This window comes from Anser anser (assembly GCF_964211835.1).
Source record: "Anser anser genome assembly, chromosome: 2".
Taxonomy (NCBI): domain Eukaryota; kingdom Metazoa; phylum Chordata; class Aves; order Anseriformes; family Anatidae; genus Anser; species Anser anser.
This window is the reverse complement of record NC_139721.1, coordinates 95,016,205-95,036,086: the sequence shown is the minus strand read 5'-3', so window position 1 is coordinate 95,036,086 and position 19,882 is coordinate 95,016,205.

The following is a 19,882-nucleotide window of genomic DNA, read 5'->3' as shown; positions in this document are numbered from 1 at the left end:
TAAGAAACAAGCTAGCTGTGCCTAGGCAATGTCCCATGACGTAAAGGAGCATGCACAGCCAGCTGAAACAAGTCCTTTCTCTTTGACAAGCATTCAGTAATGGGGTTGCTACACCTGAAGCAAAGCTTTATTTCAACACTTATTTCAAAATAGCAGCAACTGGGGCAACATGCCCCAGTGATCTGTGTAATTGAGTTCATGACATAATATCACAATGTTTACTAAGAAAAGCAGCAGATGGTAGTTACTGTTGTTTTGGTTTTTTTTGTTTGTTTTTGTTTTTTTGAACAAGGCCATGTATGTATATCATGATTATACTCAGGGTATTCCTGTTGAAAACATCACTTTAATTCAGTAGAGGATATTAAAGTTTGTTTACAAAACATATACTCCATGCAAAGAGCAGCAGATGGAGTTAACAAGCTCACCTGTTGTATTACTTATAAACATTCTTGTAAAAGGCTGTGTGTTTTAAATGCATATGAGACATAATTTGTAATCGTTTCCTGGGGAGGGGACGTAAACACTCTGAGGAAGGTGGCATAGCTCTGGGAGAGGGAAAAACTCCAAGGCAGAAGGGCTAGAGTTAGAAAAAATGAAAGGGTGGCTCCTTATGAAGAACAGCTGCTGAATCTCACAGGGAGAGAGAAATAAAGGCAGTCCTATCACACAAGCTTATTTCCAGCTTCATAAAATAATAGACACAGGAAGTACATCTCAGGTGCTCACAAAAGAAATTTTGAGTGTGTGTATGGACGTTCAAAAGAACAGATTCCTTACAGAGAATTAACAGTCTCCAGCTTGAAATTGCACTGGGCTGAAACTACACAATTTACCATATGCTTGTTCTGGCTCTTCAGGATACAGCAATGTCTGATGGACTGCAGTTCCTCAGGAGGTCCAATGAGAAATGCAAAAGCCACCCTTCTAGGAGCTAAGTGTAGCCTTAAGCAAGTTTTCAAGGATTCAACACTCTTGTCCAGGTGACCATGAGTTTCAGCAGCTGCTTTCAGTGACTGCATTTCTACATACATGCAAGAATGGCACAAGTTGACAGTAATGATTTGTAACACTGGTCAAAGTGATATAGACAAACAGTGGGGAAAAACGTATTAAACAATACCAGTTTGAGAAAGATTTGAAGCAGATAGTGGTAAAGTTAATTAGCATCACCCTTTAGGTGGCAAAAAGTTCAGGGAGTGTTTTCTACCTTGAATACTTAGGATACAATTCCCATTCCAGTCTGGGCTATACGTTCAACACAGATCAGAATTTCCTGCCCTGAAATTAGGGAAAATAATTCAGAAGGATAATATTCTCTGCTTCCTGGTTTCTATTTGTCTTTAAGTGACACAGACTTAACACAGCAGTATGACACTTCATTTATGAAGAACATCCCAGTCTGATGCAACACCTGCTATGGACAGGTAAAAAGGAATGTTTCCTTTCCATTAAGCACTGGCAATAGCAACAGCCTGCTTGCTTTGCTTGCTTTGCAATGGAACAGGGCTGCCTGCAACATGTTTTTCTCAGTTAAAAATATTTGGAGCTTGGTCTTTTAGAGTGTGTTTGTGTACATGTAATGGTCCCAAATGTTGGAGCTGAATTAATACAAGCTTTTGTGAAGGCTCAATAAGCTGCCTTTGTTCCTTTCTGAATTGAACAATTCACCAAATACTAACCTTACATAAATAAATGTATAAATAAACCTTAACATCCTGGCATAAGAACTGGGGCCTAGAATGACTATATAGCCACCACACAGAGTCAGGCTTTCTAGTGTGCAAGTGCGTGTACCTTCATAATTATGCAGTCAATTACTTTAAGCCAGGAAGACTTGTAACAGTGTGTACTTCAGGGCAGACTCCAGTTAGCTGCTTAGGGTACACAGAAGGGAGGGCCAGCAATTGAAGTGTCCTTGGGCAGTAAAGAGATGTGAACATTTTTATCTTCCCTGTGGAAAATGAGGGAATAAGAAGCAGCCACCACTGTTTTACGAAGAGCTCTGACATAATACAGATGCTTGTATCACACCCCACAGATGAGAAATCAGAAAGAGGTGGAGGAATTTGTGACTCCTGGAAACACCACATTACTGAGGCTGAGAGTTAAGTTTTCATGTCCCCTAGGACAGCAGAAAGGTTTTAGGGATCTGCATTTATACAGAAACGTCTAAAGCAAGCATTAGGTTCCTGAATCTTTTTGGAGGAGAGTCCTCTGTCCATCACCTTATTCATACCAATTTCCCCAGGGTAGCAGATGCTTGCTGAAGCAGGGCCTGAATGAAATCTGAAACATTTTGATTTCCTTAATTTGATTTTTACAGAACAAAGATGGAGAACATCTGTACCACTTTAATAAAAGTTAGTTTTATTTTAATAAGAAGCAGCTCTGCATTCAGCAGCATCCTGTGCTCCATTCAGTGAACTTCTATTTTTCAGACATTTAATTGCTTGAAAGAAAAAGGAAAAAAAGGAAAACTTTACTCTGATGGATGTCTCCCAGTCAAAGGCTGTGCTGTGCTCACTAGGATTGCTTGTAAGCAGCTAGAGGATACAAGCATACAACAGGAGCAGTGTCTTTGGTGGCAGAATTTTAAACCCAGACAGGCAAGACACTGTATGCTGGGCTACTCTCTGATACTAAAATAAGATACAAGGACTTTTAATATTGTTTTTGGGGGAAAAAAAAGTAACAGTGGGTGTTGACAGAGAACAAACTAGCTGCCCAAACACTTCAGAAGCAAAGAAGAAAACCAGAAACGGGAAACACATCCAGCCTACCTCCAACATAGCTGATGTCAGCTTTCATCAAAAACCAAGCATTTAGGTTCTTGATGTCTATACACCAGGTTGTTGCTGCTCCATGCTAAGCTTCAGTGGCTTACCATGGCAGGAGAAGCAGGGACTGTGGACAAAGGCGTCACCCTCACTGCAGACCTTGCTGCTTGGCGAGCATGGGGGTCTGCATGAGTTTACTCACCTGGCTTTTATTCCAAGACCAAAGGTCACTGTCCATCCCTGGCAGGCACTGCCTTGGCGTTTTCCGCTGGAGGACATGGGGGAAGAGGTGATGGGTGGCAGTGAAGCTTAAGAACTTGAAAGTAACCAAAAAAAGAAAAAGGGAAAAAGGCTCACTCCATCTGAGTTCATATAACATATTTCTCAATTTATATGTCCTGGTTCCAGTTAGGACAAAGTTAATTTTTCCTCATAGTAGCTGGTAGGGTGCTATGTTTTGGATTAGGATGAGAAGAGCGCTGATAACATGCTGATGTTTTAATTGTTGCAGAGCAGTGCTTACACCAGGCCAAGGACTTTTCGGCTTCTCGCTCTGTCCTGCCAGCGAGCAGGCTAGGGGTGCAGCAGGAGCTGGGAGGGGACAGACCCAGGACAGCTGACCCAAACTGGCCAAAGGGGTATTCCATACCATCTGACGTCATGCTAAACAATATATAGGGGTGGCTGGACGGGGTGGGGGGCCGGCTGCTCGGGGATAGGCTGGGCATTGGTCAGCGGGTGGTGAGCAATTGCATTGTGCACCACTTGTTTCTTACACATTATTATTATTAATACTATTATCATTATCACTATTATTATTATTGTTATTATTATATTCCTGTCTTAATAAACTGTCTTTATCTCAACTCACCGGCTTCACTTTCCCGTTTCTCTCCCCCATCCCAGAGAGGGAGGGGGGAGGGTGAGCGAACGGCTGTGTGGTGTTTAGCTGCCAGCCGGGTTAAACCACAACATGGAAATAATAAATGGAAATAATAAAATACAAGTACTTACAAGTGTAGTGCAATCAATTCACTGCTACAAAAATCCATTATTTTAGACATCACTGTATAAAAACAGCCCACGACATCAGTTCTGTTTTTCCTCAGCTCCAGAAAAAGCTGTGGGCTATGAGGGATATGCGTAGGTTTTGAGTTTAAGTTGAGTATCAAGGACTGTTGGGAATAAAACTGATACTAAGCCTGATTCATTCATTCAGGGAATAAAATCTACTGCATGGGAAGGCAGAAAAGAAAGAGCAGGCAGTTTCTCTCTACCACCATGCTTGATACACAACCATCTAGACTTTTCCTGCATTGCCAAATGGGGAGAGAGACACTGCACCTTCCTCTGGAGGAGCCAATTCCTGTTTTCTCCCAGCTGACCTTTAAGAGGGCCCAGAGAGACTAAACAAAGATGGAGGAATCCATGCTCTGGGGCTAAACAGAGAGTACAGCTTTCCAGAGGGCCCCAAGAGCCACAGGCTGCCAACACTACACCGACAGTAGCGTTAGCTGCAAACATCACGTCAGCTTTTAATCTTCTCCTCTGCTCCTCTCTCACAGAGATGAACGACTTGTGACCTTTGGGGAACTATTTTCTGCCATGTTCCTGAGCTTTGAGAGATTTGGTTTGTCTTCTTTATCTACAGTTGCAGTAACTAGGAATGGGGACCAAAATAAATTCTGAAGTCTTAAAGTAACCATACTGCAGGAGGTGTAGCTCTAATTTGTATTTAAAAAAAAAGAACCTAGTCATTACATTGCATAGTTTGTAATGAAATTTTGATAACATATAGTGCAAATCTGTTTCATTAGTGAGGTGACAACAATAATAAAAAGTCATCTTATTGAATCACTAATCTCCCTTCAAGTGACAGCTAAGTGTTTTCATGGAAGACCACAGTCTGAGTACCAGTTAAGGTCAGAGTGTGTCCACATACAAGGTTTCGAACCACGTCATTAGAAAGCACGATCAGGACATAGCTGTGGTTTTGTTTCCAGCAGAAGGTTTCAAAATAACACATTTTTATCAGGACACAGAATAAGAATATTCATACAATAGGAGTTGTGGGAGAAAAGAAAAGTTGCTAAGGGAAAGAGTTTTCACAGTTTGCAGGTTGTTTTATCATGGAAGTAACCATGAACAAAATGATCTCAGTGTGCTTCCAATGCAGTTACCTTTCACACGAAGTGCTTAGCTCAGGTCCAAAGTGCTTAGCTCATGTATGCCAAATAGTGTCTGTAGTGGGAGTGCTTCCATATGCACACCAGATGACAGCTCATCTTTGTTCTTGGCTGTTATCAAGCCTCTGACCTGCCACAAGTCACTCAGGGAAGTGGAGCTGCCACCTCAACACAGCTCACACCAAGCTCTGGGCTTTGCTTCATTCTACCTTACCTTCTTTGGAAGTGCAAGAACTGGTGATGTGTGACACACACAGGGGCATAAGTGATTAACAAGTGTAGCAAAGTCTGAGAACAGTAAACCAGCCAGAATATACCCACAAATAAGGGAAGAATTTTAAGAAGACAAGAATTCCCTGTGAATGATTCACAAATACTAAAACTTGCCCAAATTTGTCACGTAACATTTTCCAAGCTGAAGTAGTGTACCAGCCTGCAGCATTCGAGATTTGCTAAGGCAGCTCACCCCTCTGCCCACAGGGCCCTTTCAAAGGTAGATCTCAAAGCACTTTGCCAATTGGGTCGATATCATTTTATACCCTTTTTAAGTAGGGAAAAGGGAGGCTGCCTGCAGAAGCTCAGACTGCCAGCCAGAAGTGCAACCAAGAGCAGAACAAGGGTCTCATTAGCCCCAGACAGTCACCTTCCAGTTTAAGAATGCAGATACTCTGGTTGGTTGGGGCAGGGAAGGGCATCATTTCAAATTCAAATTTGTGCTATGAATTTAATTCTTTTAAAATCTAAGTTTTTTCCCCCCTTATCAAATATTTTTATGTAAGTTCATAAGAGGATGTTTGTTTAGACAAAAACAATCACACCCTGCCATAATTACCCCTTATGTCCATCACACAACAGTTAATGTTTAAATGGTCCCACCATCCCTGTTGTTGGGATTATGAGGACATAATTTCAACCATAAGCAAGTTTAAACAGTCATACTGCTGAGCCCCAAAACAGAATTGGCACAGGACAGAGACCTTATGGAGACAGGAGGAGACACTGGGAGAGTCCCTTTAAGACCATTCCCTAGTGAAAGGCTTTATTGTGAGCTTACAGGGTGATGGGAGTACAACAGCGTGCAACAGCGCTGTGGGGGAGAAGGCAGGAGTAGAGACAGGACAAATTACCACAACCTCAGCTGCAGAAAATAAAATATCCCAGGCGGTGCATCATGACCAGCCAGCAGCTCCTCTTCTCTGGGGCAGTGTCTTCCAAGATGCATGTCACTGAGGAAGAGGGATAAAAGTGTGACCAGGCAAAATGCTAGAGAGGTGAAGAGGTGAAGGTCCCATAGACTTACTTGGTACTGCAACAGGCAATTGTCACTGCATCATCCCAAGAGTTGTTTATTTTAGTTTACTGTTTCCATCTGTTCCAGCCCAGACTCATACCACAGAAAACAAGTTGCCTGTCAAGCACTGGTTATACAAGTGGAAGAGGTCCACTGTCCTGCTCTAGCAGAAGTCCTGGCTTGGCCACAAGTCTTATAATGGTTTTAGGGTGACTTTCCTGAGAAGCAGTATCAGGCAATAAAACAGCTAGCTCAGCATTAGGTACATTATGTAGTTCCTTCCACTACAAGAATAGAAACAGGTTTTCTCTGAATGAAAAACAAGGTTCATGAGCCCCTCTCAATTAAGCACCATCAAAAGGAGCAAAATAAACTTGTTTTCCTAAGCCTTGGTAATGTAGCAGCACCACAGCTAGATTACAGTGTAAAAACATCTTTCACAACACAGAGTCCACCCTCCTCACAAGCAAGGGAGGAGAGCGTAGGTCTTATGGGCTCCATAAATTTTGTGTACCCAGAACTACCTAAGCATTGTCTGAAAAAATAACAAGCACAATCCTTCTCATCACAACCCAGCTGCAAGGGGTTAGTATGTTTGTCTGGCATCCAAATGAGTGGTCTTTTATATACTGTTTGTTGCACAAAGTAAGAGACACACTGGTTTTACACAGTGACAAACACATTTCTCCAATGAGGAAGGCTGGCTGTCCTGCCACAAAAAGCTGTCAGCATCAGGAAAGAGACAACAACTTCCTCCTCCAGAAGAGGGGTGCTATCCTAGCAACAAAATGCTGATACTCTTCCCTATGGCCATTATCACATGACTCAGTAGTCTCAGCACCACTTGTCTAATCTCTGTCCTTACAGAGATTAGAGTAATTATAGTCTATCACAGATTAGACTAATTATAAGATGTAGCACACCAATGCAAGCAGATGCAATAGTTGGATCTTAGCCAATTTAGAGTTCAAGGACTCTACCTTCAACCACTGCTTTTATTGATAGTTATGAAAAGCTACATCCATCAGAAGCTGAAACTTTAACCTCCTACTATGAAAGTAAAACCCCCAGCATGGGAACACTTACATTAACAATCATTGAACATTGGGGTAAGTACATACCAAAAGGGTGCAAAACAGCCCAAGGAAGAGACGCTCCTGTTTTTCCCTAATACTTTCTCTGTTCTCCAAGCCCCGTAAGAGGGAGTCTCTGGGTCTACAGCCTTGCTTTCTCCAAAACAAAGCCAGCTAACAAAAGAAAAGAAAAAAGAAAAATCCCTGAGCACATTAAAGCAAGTTAAAAAGAATAACATTTGCCTGGCAAGCTTGTGTCAAGTTGTGTATGAAACCAAAAGCAGAGAGCAAAGACTCACTGTGAGCAAAGTGAATGATTTGGTCTCCTGGGGATTTGTCCCATGGGCAGAGTTAAAAGAGCTGATTTCCTTCCCTGTGCAGTGGTGAATCTATTGAACAATCTAGAAATAGAGTAACTTTAAATGTTATCAGAAATATCTTCTCTTCCATCTCGCTGTGTAACATGGAAGGGGCTGATAAGAAGCCCTTTGTGTGAAATCTGATTTGGTCGGTGCTTTTGTGCAAGTAATTCAAAAGGGACAACAGCAGGAGGAGGAAATCAAAATCTCATGCACTTGCTTAGACTTGACCTAATAACTGCTACAATTCCATGGACTGCACACCACAAGCATGTTCTCCTACTGTTTGTAGATTGTCTGTGAACAGCTGAAAGATGATCTATTTAAGCAAGTTCTTTCAGAATGATTTCCCTAAAAATTTTTAACATGAATCCCTGAGCTGTGTATCCTTTGTAGCCATGTTGCTAGGAATAGTCTGTATTCAAAATGCTAGCCAGACTGGTTAAGTTTGAATGGCCTGAGTAATCATGCGAAATTATATGAATAACTTATTTTTTTCAGTCTCAGATACACATCAGAAACAAGTACTCATGAGCTTATAATTCATTATTTCTACATACTCTTTACACTATTTCTACAGAGATCTCTGCCATTACCAGGGACAAGAGCAGTAGTGGCAGCAGAGTATGGAGCAGGAATAGCCGGGGTTCATAACTCCAGTGTATGAAATGCATCTGAATCTTAAGTCTCTTTCCATTTGGAGAAGAAAAACTGTATCCGTTTAATTGATAAATCTCATCTGAGCAACATGTAATAACCAGTGGTATCAGCATCTGGTGGCACTTTATTACATACTCAAATGCAAATCCATGCTAATAGGACATTATTTAATTTACCAAGCTGAGGACTCAAGGACTGAGAAATGCTAAAAGCAAGATAACTTTATAGTTTGAGGGTGCTCCTTTCACGCATGAAAACATAAATGCACATTCATATGAGTTCTCCAAGGTTTATCAGAGGTATTTCACATGCTGCATCTGTCCTCCAACACACAAGGGCAGCAGTGGGAACAGCACTTCAGCATCTGCTGGGAAAGTAATAAAGTTAATCTGAGCTGAGATAAAGCTAACACAAATATTGTTTCATTATTATTTCATTTATTTCATGAAAATGTTTACGCGTGTTGTGATGAAACGCATTCACACATTTTCTGGCATATGGTGACAACACGTGTTCACATGTGTTCAGGAGTGTTGTGAAAAACATTTTCAGGCATTTGGTGACAACACGTGTTCGAGTGTTCACATGCATTGTGACAAAATGCAAGTAGACGTGTTTTTAGGGCTTTGATTACAACATGTGAGTTCACTTGTTTCCAGGCGTGTTGTGACAAAACGCAAGTAGACGCGTTTTCAGGTATATGGTGACAACTCACATTTATGATTTCAGGGCTTTGATGACAACACGCGTGTTCACGTGTATTGCAACAAGATGCATTTTCACATGTTTTCAGGTGTTTGGAGACAACACCCCAGGTGTGGACACCTCTGAACACCTGTGTTGTGACAATACACAATTTCAAGTGTTTTCAGGGGGTTGGCAACTCGTGTTGGTTCACTCGTGTTCACACACGTTCAGCTTATGGAAGCAATACGTGTTCACGTGTGGAGGTGTGTGGCTGCAACATGCCTGTTCACATATGAGGTGGCAAAACATGTTCACACATGTTCAGGCATGTGGCGGCAACACGTGTTCACAGGTGTGGAGCCATTTGGTGGCAAGACATGTTTACAAGTGTAGAGGTGTGTATCGGGAACACTCACGTTCTCACGTGTTCTGCTTTGTGCTGGCCACATGCCTGTTCATGGATGTGTCAGCAACACATGATTCCGCCTGCGGCAGTAACACAAGCATTCATGTCTGTGGCAGCATGTGGCAGTAATGTGTGTTCACACGTGTGGCGGCTACCCCCATGTTCACGCCTGTTCAGGCATGTGGCAGCTACATGCATGTTCGGGTGTGTGGTGGCAACACACGTGCTCAGGCCTGAGGCCTGAACATGTTCAGGCGTCCAGTGGCAATAGCCTTGTCCTTACGTGTGGTGGTAAGAGACATTTTCACGTGTGGTTGAAATGTGTCTGTTCAGGCATGTGGCAGCGACACCCGTGTGGCATTCATTTCTGCACCTCGAGACATTTTTCCTCATATTCTGACCTGGTCTTCTGTCTGTCTCTGCTCTGCGTCACTGCTGCTCGCTCCTTTTTGTTCAAATGCCTTTCAACTTAAGCTCCCACCTCACTCAGCGGTGGTTCTGGTTGTTACACGTAGCCTTGCTTCTTGCATTTTTGCTCAATTGCCATTCCAATTTCCCCTTCGTTACTGAAACCTGCTTTGCAAAAAAACATGGAAAAAAAATCTCCCGCTCTGACACAAGACCAGTGATGTTTTATTCTCATATATTCATCAAGAAGAACATCCAGGTTAGTCCCATAAAGCCAGTGATCATATATGTCAGTAATAAAAGGATATGGTACCCTCAAGAATAAGTCATCGGTTCACTGCTTCAAGATACCCAGAAGTATTATCACAAATATTATCACTGCTCCAGTTTTCTGAGTCTGACAGGTATTTCTAAGTCTGAGGAAAACGAATGCCAACGAAGTAATGCCGTCAGCCAATTCTCAATTGTCAGAAACACTCCGTAGCCAATAACTTAGGCTCAGGGGAGGATCTCAGTTGAGTAGTAATTTATTCAGGATTGCAATGGCGGGCGTCCCACAAGCAGGAGCACGCCTTCTGGTTCTAAAACACAGTTTATATACATTTTGATGACAGGACCCTCCCCTGTTTCCCCACTGAGTGGGTAATCCAGGTTCGCAGACAATGCATGGCCTTCAGTTGCTGGCCTGTTAAATTTCAAATTTCTTTTGATTTTTTTTTTACTGTTTGAAGTGGTAGTGTTCACTTATCTGGCTTGACTTAACATCGTGATTTTCACCTTATTGTTCTAAGGAGTCTGGTTGTCTGCATTTTACAAGGTCGCCTGCTAAGTTTTCTTATCACTGCAAGCATATCTCAATACCCCATTCCTTACCTTTAAACAATGTAACTCTGCAAAAACAACATTTTTATTCCCACACAATACTCTACATCCAACTTGTCTTTAAAAAAAAAACAAAAAAAAACCCAAAAAAAACAGAATTCATTCCCCTTCATTTTTGTCCCCACTATTGTTTGCAGCCTTGGGAAAACGGCCATTTAAAAAATACAAAATCATGAAATCTTTTAGGTTGCAGCAACAAATCAAAGTCCCAGCCACTGTATAGTAAACCAAATCATAGCACCAGGATGCTAGGCAAACGATTTCCAGTTCAGTGGGCAACCCTGTGATTGTAGTGAGGTCCGAAAAGAAAAGGTTGAATTGTGCACCTCTTCTGGGTACTCCCTGGTGTTGCCAAGTTTCTGAGCATCTTTGGAAGCTGCTACATCACTGGTTGCACAGTGGACATCCTAACTCAAGTCCCCAGGACACCCCCTTACAGACAGCCTGGGATGACAGCTCATCTCCCTCTCTAGCAGGCTTGCAGTGTTCTGCAACAAACTTTCACCCCACGCCATTCACAGACGAATCAATGCATGTTCTTAATCCCACCTTACTGATTTGTCAGCAGCTCCAGCTGGTAACTGCTCTCCTCTTCAATGGGAAAGACGAACGCAGACGTTTTCCTGATCAGCCTTCATAGTTTGGAACTACCAGTTGAGTTTTGCTTATTAAACTGCTATGAATAGCTGCAAACTTCCAAAAAGCAAAAGCACTATTAAACTTGTGGCAAAAAGATTTCGACCTCTTAATTCAACCCTGCTGGTAACAAGTCCACGCTTGCTTACTTAACACCTCATCTCTTTTCATTCGTTACCAAGTCTGCCAAATCAGCCCTTCTGTTCCTATTTCCTCCAGTTCCTCTCCTTGTGGTTATCTGAGGCAGAAACTCTCGTAGGAAGTCGTGTCTTCTCATAGCACAGAGCTGAGCCTAGAGCTCCCAGATCTCTCCTCTTCTTTTTAGGATGTTCACATGGAGCACTTCATGTAGAAGAGTTGAGCTTTCCCACTCGGTTGAGTGGGAACAAATACAGCGCATCCAGAGCAAGTTATGTTAGTCACTCCCTCATTATCCATACCTGTCACCTCCAAGAAAATAATGCTCCCTCTTGTAACTTTCTTTAAATACCCCCTGCTTGTAACTCTAGTTCATCTAGCTCAGCAGTTCTGACAAATAAGCCAATTGCCAGCCATAATCATCACCCAATTAAACTGCCATGCCAACTGGGAGGGATTAATTACCTCAGGACTTTGAAGACCTCCAACACAACATAGGAAGAAAGACGTTAAGCAGGAATTTCTAGGAATATTTATTCCTCAGCGGACAAAAAGGCATCCAACAAATCAACAGAAATACCATAATTAAAAACAAAGTTTACTGAAATATTTGTCTCAAGAATACACACAAGCCTGTGACACTCATTATCTTCTGTTATCATTCAGGCCTCAAGCTTACCAACAAACTAAGACCTAGCAGTTAAACGTAGAACAGAATACTTCACTTGGAAGGGAGCTACAAAGATGAAGTCCAACTGCATGTAATATCCATGCTTGTTTACGATGAAATATGAATTTTAGACGCCAACCACAATTCTCCAGAATATTCTTTATTTTCATTTGGAAACATCAGATACCGATCAACACCATCATAGACAGCGACACGGGAACTGATCTCAAACAAAACATCCAAGACCTTGTGCTGTTGCCATTAATAATGCATGTACAACATGCTTTGAAATGCAGTTTTGTATGTATGAAGAGCCACCAATAGGTGACACACAGAAAAGGAGACTGTAATAATATAATAAGAATTGTAAGAGTTATTATAATTTATAGAAATCTACTTATAGAAATGTAATTGATGTATTATAATATAATAAGAATTATAAATTATAAGATTTTATAATAACCTTCCCAAGCCTCAGTCAAAATATGAGGTTATCTGGACTACTGTACATTCCTCCTTTGTTGTACAGTCCTAACAGCCAACATCACTGTCACCTTGCATCAACAGTGAGCAGAATGACCTGCTTTACAAAGATAAAAAGAAACGACCACCACACCTTGAAATTTCCTTTTCAATTCCCAATTTCATCAATTTAGAAGTGCAGGAAACAACTTTTATGTTATCCTACTGAGATAAGTGACCAACGGCTTCCTCTTTACACCTAATGGTGTTTTAAAATAACTTGCCTAGCTTTCACGCTTATCAACTGCCAACAACTATCCTCAGTCAGATTAAGAATTCAAAAGCAAGTAAATCATCTTCATCCAAACCACGTTACTGCCTGTAACTAACCTGACCTTTAGGAACAAATTTGCTTTAAAAAAAAAAAAAAAAAGGCAAGATACATGCAAATACAGCTGAACCTTATCATTTTCAGGCCTCAAACTTGGCAGTGTTTGCACACAGCACTTCTAAGTACACAGCATTGTCAAATCTAAGGAGTAAAAATAAGTATTTCATGAACACACTGCCTTTGCAAGGTGTTCCTATGTTTTCCTCCTGAGACTACAGAAATAGGAAAAAAATACCATAACCTCAATGCACTAAGTCCAAAGGTCCTAAGGACAACCGTCTTAGGAGACAAGACAGCAACTCTGACAAGACAAGACTCTGCGCAGCAGGAAGGGTGGCTCTCGCCCAGCTGCCAGACCTGAGCTCAGCATTACAGATCAACACCGCCACCAGATGACGGGAGTGCAGACCAGGGACAGTTACATACAGCAGCAAACAAACAAAAAAAAGCACTAAGACGAATGCAATTGCCCTTGGTAATAAAGCTACATTGTCTACCGTTATCGGCTGACCGACAGCAGAAAAAATTACAAATATTACTTCCCCACACGTCCACTGTAAATACTGTTTTCCTATATGTCAGCCAAAAGCGCACCAGAAAAAAAAAGCCAAACATGAATCATCATTGGGTAGCTATAAAAATACCGTATAACTTCTCGTCTTTGAAAAAGTCACCTAAAGGCAATAGAAAAACTTAAAATTTACAACTGGAACCCGAAGAAGCAATTCAGTCATTAAGTGGAGAAAAATATGAACACAGTGAAACAGCACTCCTTAGGGCCTGCAGGAAATACTGGCAATCCCAGGAAACATTACACCAAGTGCAGAGAGCCCGGCATGGGAAGGGAATGGGAGTGGTAGCAAGAAAAAAAAAAAAGTAAGAATTACTAGCTAAGAAAATAGCTGGGGGGGGGGGGGAGGCAAGATGTTATGCGCTGCAATGTTTAGGCAATGATAAAAGGAATAGAAAGCAAGAAGTATTAACCAAAGCCAGGCAAAATTTCCAAGTCTCTGGGGGAGGAAGGGCAGGAGCCTGGGCCAGACGCCGGTCTGTACGTGTGCCGGTGCGTGGCGAAAGCGCACCCCGGGCCCCTCCCCGCCCCCGCACCTTGAAGTTGCTGGAGTTGACCCATGCCGCCAGCTCGTCGATCACTCTGTCGAGCCGCTGCGGGTCCTGCTCCACGTCCGGGGACGCCGCGGGGTCGCGCAGGTACTCCAGCAGCTCCTGCCCGACCTGCAGCCTGCGGCCCACGTCCTTCTGCTGCACCTGCTGACAGAAATGATCCATCCCGGGCGGCTCCGGGCCGGGGGCACGGGGGGGGGGGCTCCAGCTCCTCAGCGCCGCGGGGCCCGGCCCGGCCCGGCCTCCCCCGCGCCACGCCGCGGCGGGGCCGGCCCGCAGCTCGCATCCCCTCGGACCCCGGCAGCCTCGTCAGCCCCCGGTCCCCACCGCGGGGGAGCTCCGTGCCAACGGCCGTCCCCCTCTCCCCGCAGGCCAGGCCAGGCCGAGCCGAGCCCCGCAGAACCGCCGCCGCCGTCCCGGCCAAGTTGCGGCCCCCCCGCGGGCCAGCGCCGGACTGAGGGGGCGGGGCCTGACACTGGGCGGGGGCTCCTCATAGCCCCGCCCCTCAATAGATCCGCCCTCTCCCGCCCCGCCCACCGCCCCCACGCGGGTTGTGGCCCGCCGGAGGAGGCGCATGCGCAGCCTGCCCGTCCCGCTCTCCCCGAGGCGCTGAGGGGAGGGGCCTGGGGCTCTGAGGGGGTTTTGGCGGCCGCAAGGGGGAGGTGGGGTTCAGGGTGGGTGCGCGGAGTTTGCTTGTGGGTTGACTGCCCTAACCTCCGTAGTGGCTGGAATTGCTGTTTCAGTAACAGTTCTAAATCACACACTTACAGAATCATAAAGCTTGCAAAAGACCTCCTAGATTGCCTAGTCCAACCATCACCCTCCCACCACTGTCACCCACTAAACCATGTCCCTAAGCACCATGTCCAACCTTTCCTTGAACACCCCCGGGGACGGTGATACCACCACCTCCCTGGGCAACCCGTTCCAATGCCTGACTACTCTTTCTGAGATAAAATGTTTCCTGATTTCCAACCTAAACCTCCCCTGGCGCAACTTGAGGCCATTCCCTCTAGTCCTATCGCTAGTTATCTACGAGAAGAGGCTGACCCCCAGCTCCCCACACCTTCCTTTCGGGTAGATGTAGAGAGCAATAAGGTCTCCCCTGAGCCTCCTCTTCTCCAGACTGAACAACCCCAGTTCCCTCAGCTGCTCCTCACAGGACTTGTGTTCCAGGCCCTTCACCAGTCTCAGCCCTTCTCTGGACACGCTGCAGGGCCTCCATGTCCTTCTTGTACTGAGGGACCCGAAGCTGAACACAGTACTCAAGGAGCAGCCTCACCAGAGCAGAGTTCAGGGTCTGGATCCCACCAGTGTTGTTCTGCTTAGGCCCAGTCTGTCCCCTGTGCCAGCTCCTGGGCTTACAGGCAGGATTAATTAACAGGTTGAATTAACGAGCTGAGTGACCACTGGTGCCAGCAAGCTGGGCTGGCCCACAAGTCCTGAGGGCAGAAGCAAAGGACTCAGGAGGTAAGAAGTGGAGCAACTCCTTTCAGTGGCAGAAAAGGGTGATGTCTATCTGCCATCCCTCCAGCACTTGGAGACGTCACATTACGCTAAAATGCAAGCTGCTCTTTGTACAGGCCATCCTTTTCTTCCTGTGCTGTCACATATAAGGTCCTTCCCTTGTTCTTACACCCCAGTTGGTGTTTATTTGGCCTTACATAAACAAGGCCTGGGAGGTAATATTTTCCTTTTTCAATGATAGTCGTGTCAGGAAAGCCCAATGTAGTTTCAAGACAACACAGTCTGGCTGTCTAGCTTGCCTCAGCGCTAATACTGGGGATGGGTGAGACTGCAGGAAAACGAGGTACTCCCTTCATTTGGCTTCAGGATTTAGACAGGTATAAAATAAGTTTATAGCAACCACACCTCCAAGCTGAGGAGCCACATCTCCAAGCTGCAGTTTCACAGCAGTTTAAACCAAACTAAATTGGTGCTACAGTGGTCCCACTTGCTTGCTTCTCACAAATCCCATTTTCAGGAATTTTGCACATCTGTTCTGTCCCATGCGCTGACATCTACATGACTTCACACAATAGAGATCTACATCTACAAGCATAGCAGAAGGCAAGACTACAGGCAGCCTTTGGTGATTTTGGTGTGACCTATCAAATTTGGATCCCTTCCCTGATTGGTCCCTAGGCATTGAAATAATAAAGACAATGGCATTGAAATAGCAGATACATTTAAAACAGAAATGTATGTGTTATACTTTGAGCCTATTATAATTGCACCAAAAGATTATCAGTTCCTCAACTTGTTTTCACAGCTGGATTTCCCCATGCACATATAAAGAACTATAATTTTGGATGCAGCTGAATAGTTCTTGCCTTGTGTGTGCAATGCCATTTTCTAAGAAAGGCTGTGAAATTTTTGCATATATTTATGAATTCCTTTTATTGAAAATTTGACCCATGAAACTGATAGAAATATAAAAACAAACAGCAAAAAATAAATGTCTATATTGTCATATTTTTTTTCAGTGCATTAGAAATCTGATTCTGCTGTATTGTCAGTTTAAAGAGTAACTTTCTTGCTGTGAGTTTCAAAAGTAACTGCCAATCTAATAACATCAGCTAAACAGAAAATAACTGAATAGATTGTACTGGCCTCTTAGAATATCAAGAGCTGTAAACAGTTTCAGTCCACCAGATGAACTTTGCAGAAAAACAGCAAAAACAACAAAATGCCTCCCTCCCCCCCCAAAAAAAAATTAATAAAAAATCACCTTTCGTTGTAGTCCAAGTTAATGTCAGTCTTTTAAGATAAAAAATCCTGAGGAAAAAAAAAAAAAAAGTGGTGGAAAGCTCATGGCAGTAGCTTCTCTGAATTTCTCTTGATTCAAAGCAAATAAACTGATTAGATAATCTAATAATCTGTGAATGGCACTGAAGCTGAGGGGAAGGGCAAAGTGTAATAAGGTACACACTTGAAATGTTAAAATTATTTTGTCAGCCCAAAGACGACATCACGCATCTATGTTAAGGGTAAAAAGCCATGCTGGGATATGCGGCTTTTGATTTTTTCCATTTCATGTCACAAGAACTTTTTTAGAAAACACAGGAAGAAATAATTTTTACAGCCTTACTGTAAAATCAGAAGATTAAACTACTGTATTTCATCCTGACAGCACTCATGCCTTTATATACTGGATGGACGTTGGTGTAACACTAGAAAAATGGTAGCCATTTTACTGCTGAGGTGTTCTGGTACAATCGTGACATTTTCCTTTGAAACCCAACCACTGAACAGATTTATTTATTTATTTATTTTATTGGTGGGTGAGGGGAACAAAAAATGTTGGTCCATTTCTTTCTCTGCAAACAAACATTATTTTCATATTGCAAATAGTGCTTCTGGGTACGCATTTGTTTTTTTGGCAAGGCATGAGTAGCACTCTAACTCTGCATCTAGAGCAGACCTCCAGGTTGGACAAAGAACACGGTTTTGTTGTTCGATGTTCTCACAAAGTCCTAGTGGACTTTATACCCAGGGATGTGGGCTAGGCTCCAAGAAGAAGGCATTTTTTTCATTCAAGCCAAAGATCTTTTAAAGCCTTTTATTTGCAGTTAAAGGAATTGCTTCCTTTGGAACGCAATCTTCTTTTTGATATGCAAGCATGTGAGGGTAAATCCACTGCTCTGGTGTATTTGTAACAATGCGTAATATTTTGTAGAGCAATTAAGCCCCGTAACTGAACGCCGAATCAAAATTTCCTTCCATCTTCTGAGTATGACTGGCTAGCAACAAGAGCAATTACACCAGGAGCTGAGGTAAATGACACGAATTCACTGAGGCACATTTCCAGCCTGAATTGCACACCAAACCTGTTTCTACGCCCCCACCTCATACAGGCACGCTGCACAATTATTACATGTAACATCCTGTTCTGAAAAGGGCAAGAGTTATTCAGAGAAATAGGCTGAGGAGGAAGAACGCTGTGCTCTTCATTCCTTTGGCTGATAAGAAAGTGTGTGTCATAGTCTGTCTCTGCCCTTCCTTTTCCAAGCAGTAGCTTCAACAGGCCGAGACCTCGTGCAAGCCGGTTGTTGAACTCCTGTTCTGGGCCTGTCGGTCATTCTGACAGTCAAGCTACTTACACGCACTGACATCTTCTGAAAAATCATTCCTATATAGAAAATGTAGTCCCATCAGTGAAAGAACCATAAAAATCCTTTGAAAATCCCTGTGATTGAAAGGTCTTTGTCAAAAATAGAAAGCACAGGCCATAATAATAAAAATAGAGTAAATTTAAATATGAGTCATTCAGAAAGTTCCCGGAAATTACAGTTGACGTGGCCTCAGTTTGCACTGAAGAAGTCTATAAGAAAGTTGTCCTTACATTCCCGGCACATTCCTCAGCAGCCGTGACAGCCCCGGGGGCCTTGAGGTCAGCGTTGAGATTGGGTCTTGGATGGAGTCCTTCCATTGTACGCTCCCTTCTTTTAGGGGATCTATTCCGGAGCCACCACATGCTTTTACCTGTGTATAGCTCAGAGATCATTTCATCAAGGTTTTTCTTAGTGCTCTCAGGAGGTAAAACAGTGCCATATTGTGCACTTTGAAGCTCAAATATGTCATTTTTTAATGTGCATCTTGTGCAGGTATTTATTTCACACCTTTTCTTACATTAATTTTAAAATGATGATGTGTAGCTTTTAAAGGTGAATTTATCACTGTTGATAACTTTTAAGAATCATTTGAATTCCCCCCCTCCAAGATGAAGAATATCAGAATAATAAAGTAATGAATACCATTCAATTAATGCACTACAGAAAGTTCTTCTGGTGATGCCATATCTGTAGCAAGCTAGTTAAAGTATTAAAGCCCATTTTTGTTACAAGGCCTTGATGATGAAATCAGCTGTATCTGTGCTAAAACTGTATTCAGTGCCTTCTAACTTTTGCTACATTTTGGCCTGTGCCACAGATGTTTTTGAAATTATACATTTAGTACAGATCATTTTCATTTGCCTGTTTATGAAAGAGTCAGAAGTTGAAACTAGTAGTCTGGTATTTTTCTTATATATCCTAAGTCAATTTAATTGCAGAAATAGGAGGTGAGGGTGTGCAGACTGATGCCTGATTACTGGATTACTCCAAGGCATTAATTTGTTCCTTATTGTCGAATATGTTTTAACATGTAGATGCTGAATTATATAATTCAGCCTGATAAATCTTTTATGATTCATTTGCTAATTTTCTTGATATATGTGATACAGAGAGGGAAGAATAAATTAAAAGATACAGGTAATGAAAAAAATAATAACACAGATCAAGATAATAGTGTCAGACTTAAGCTGTAAGTGGTCATTTCTCTTTTATAGTGTCTGTCTGTGAAATCTTTTTTTGTTTACAGGCATTTGGTGACAAAACGCATGACCACACTTGTTGTGACAAAATGCATTTATACACGTTTTCAGGCACAGGGTGACAACACGCGTGTCCACACATGTTCAGACGTGTTGTGATGAAATGCATTTTCATGCATTTTCAGGCATATGGTGACAACACGCGTGTTCAGGAGTGTTGGAATGCATTTTCACGCGTTTTAAGGCATATGGTGACAACACCTGTGTTAACACATGTTCACACGTGTTGTGACAAAATGCATTTTCATGCATTTCCAGGCACAGAGTGACAACACGCGTGTTCGCATGTGTTCACAGGTGTAGTGATGAAACGCACTTTTACGCCTTTTCAGGCATTTTGTGACAACATGTGTGGTC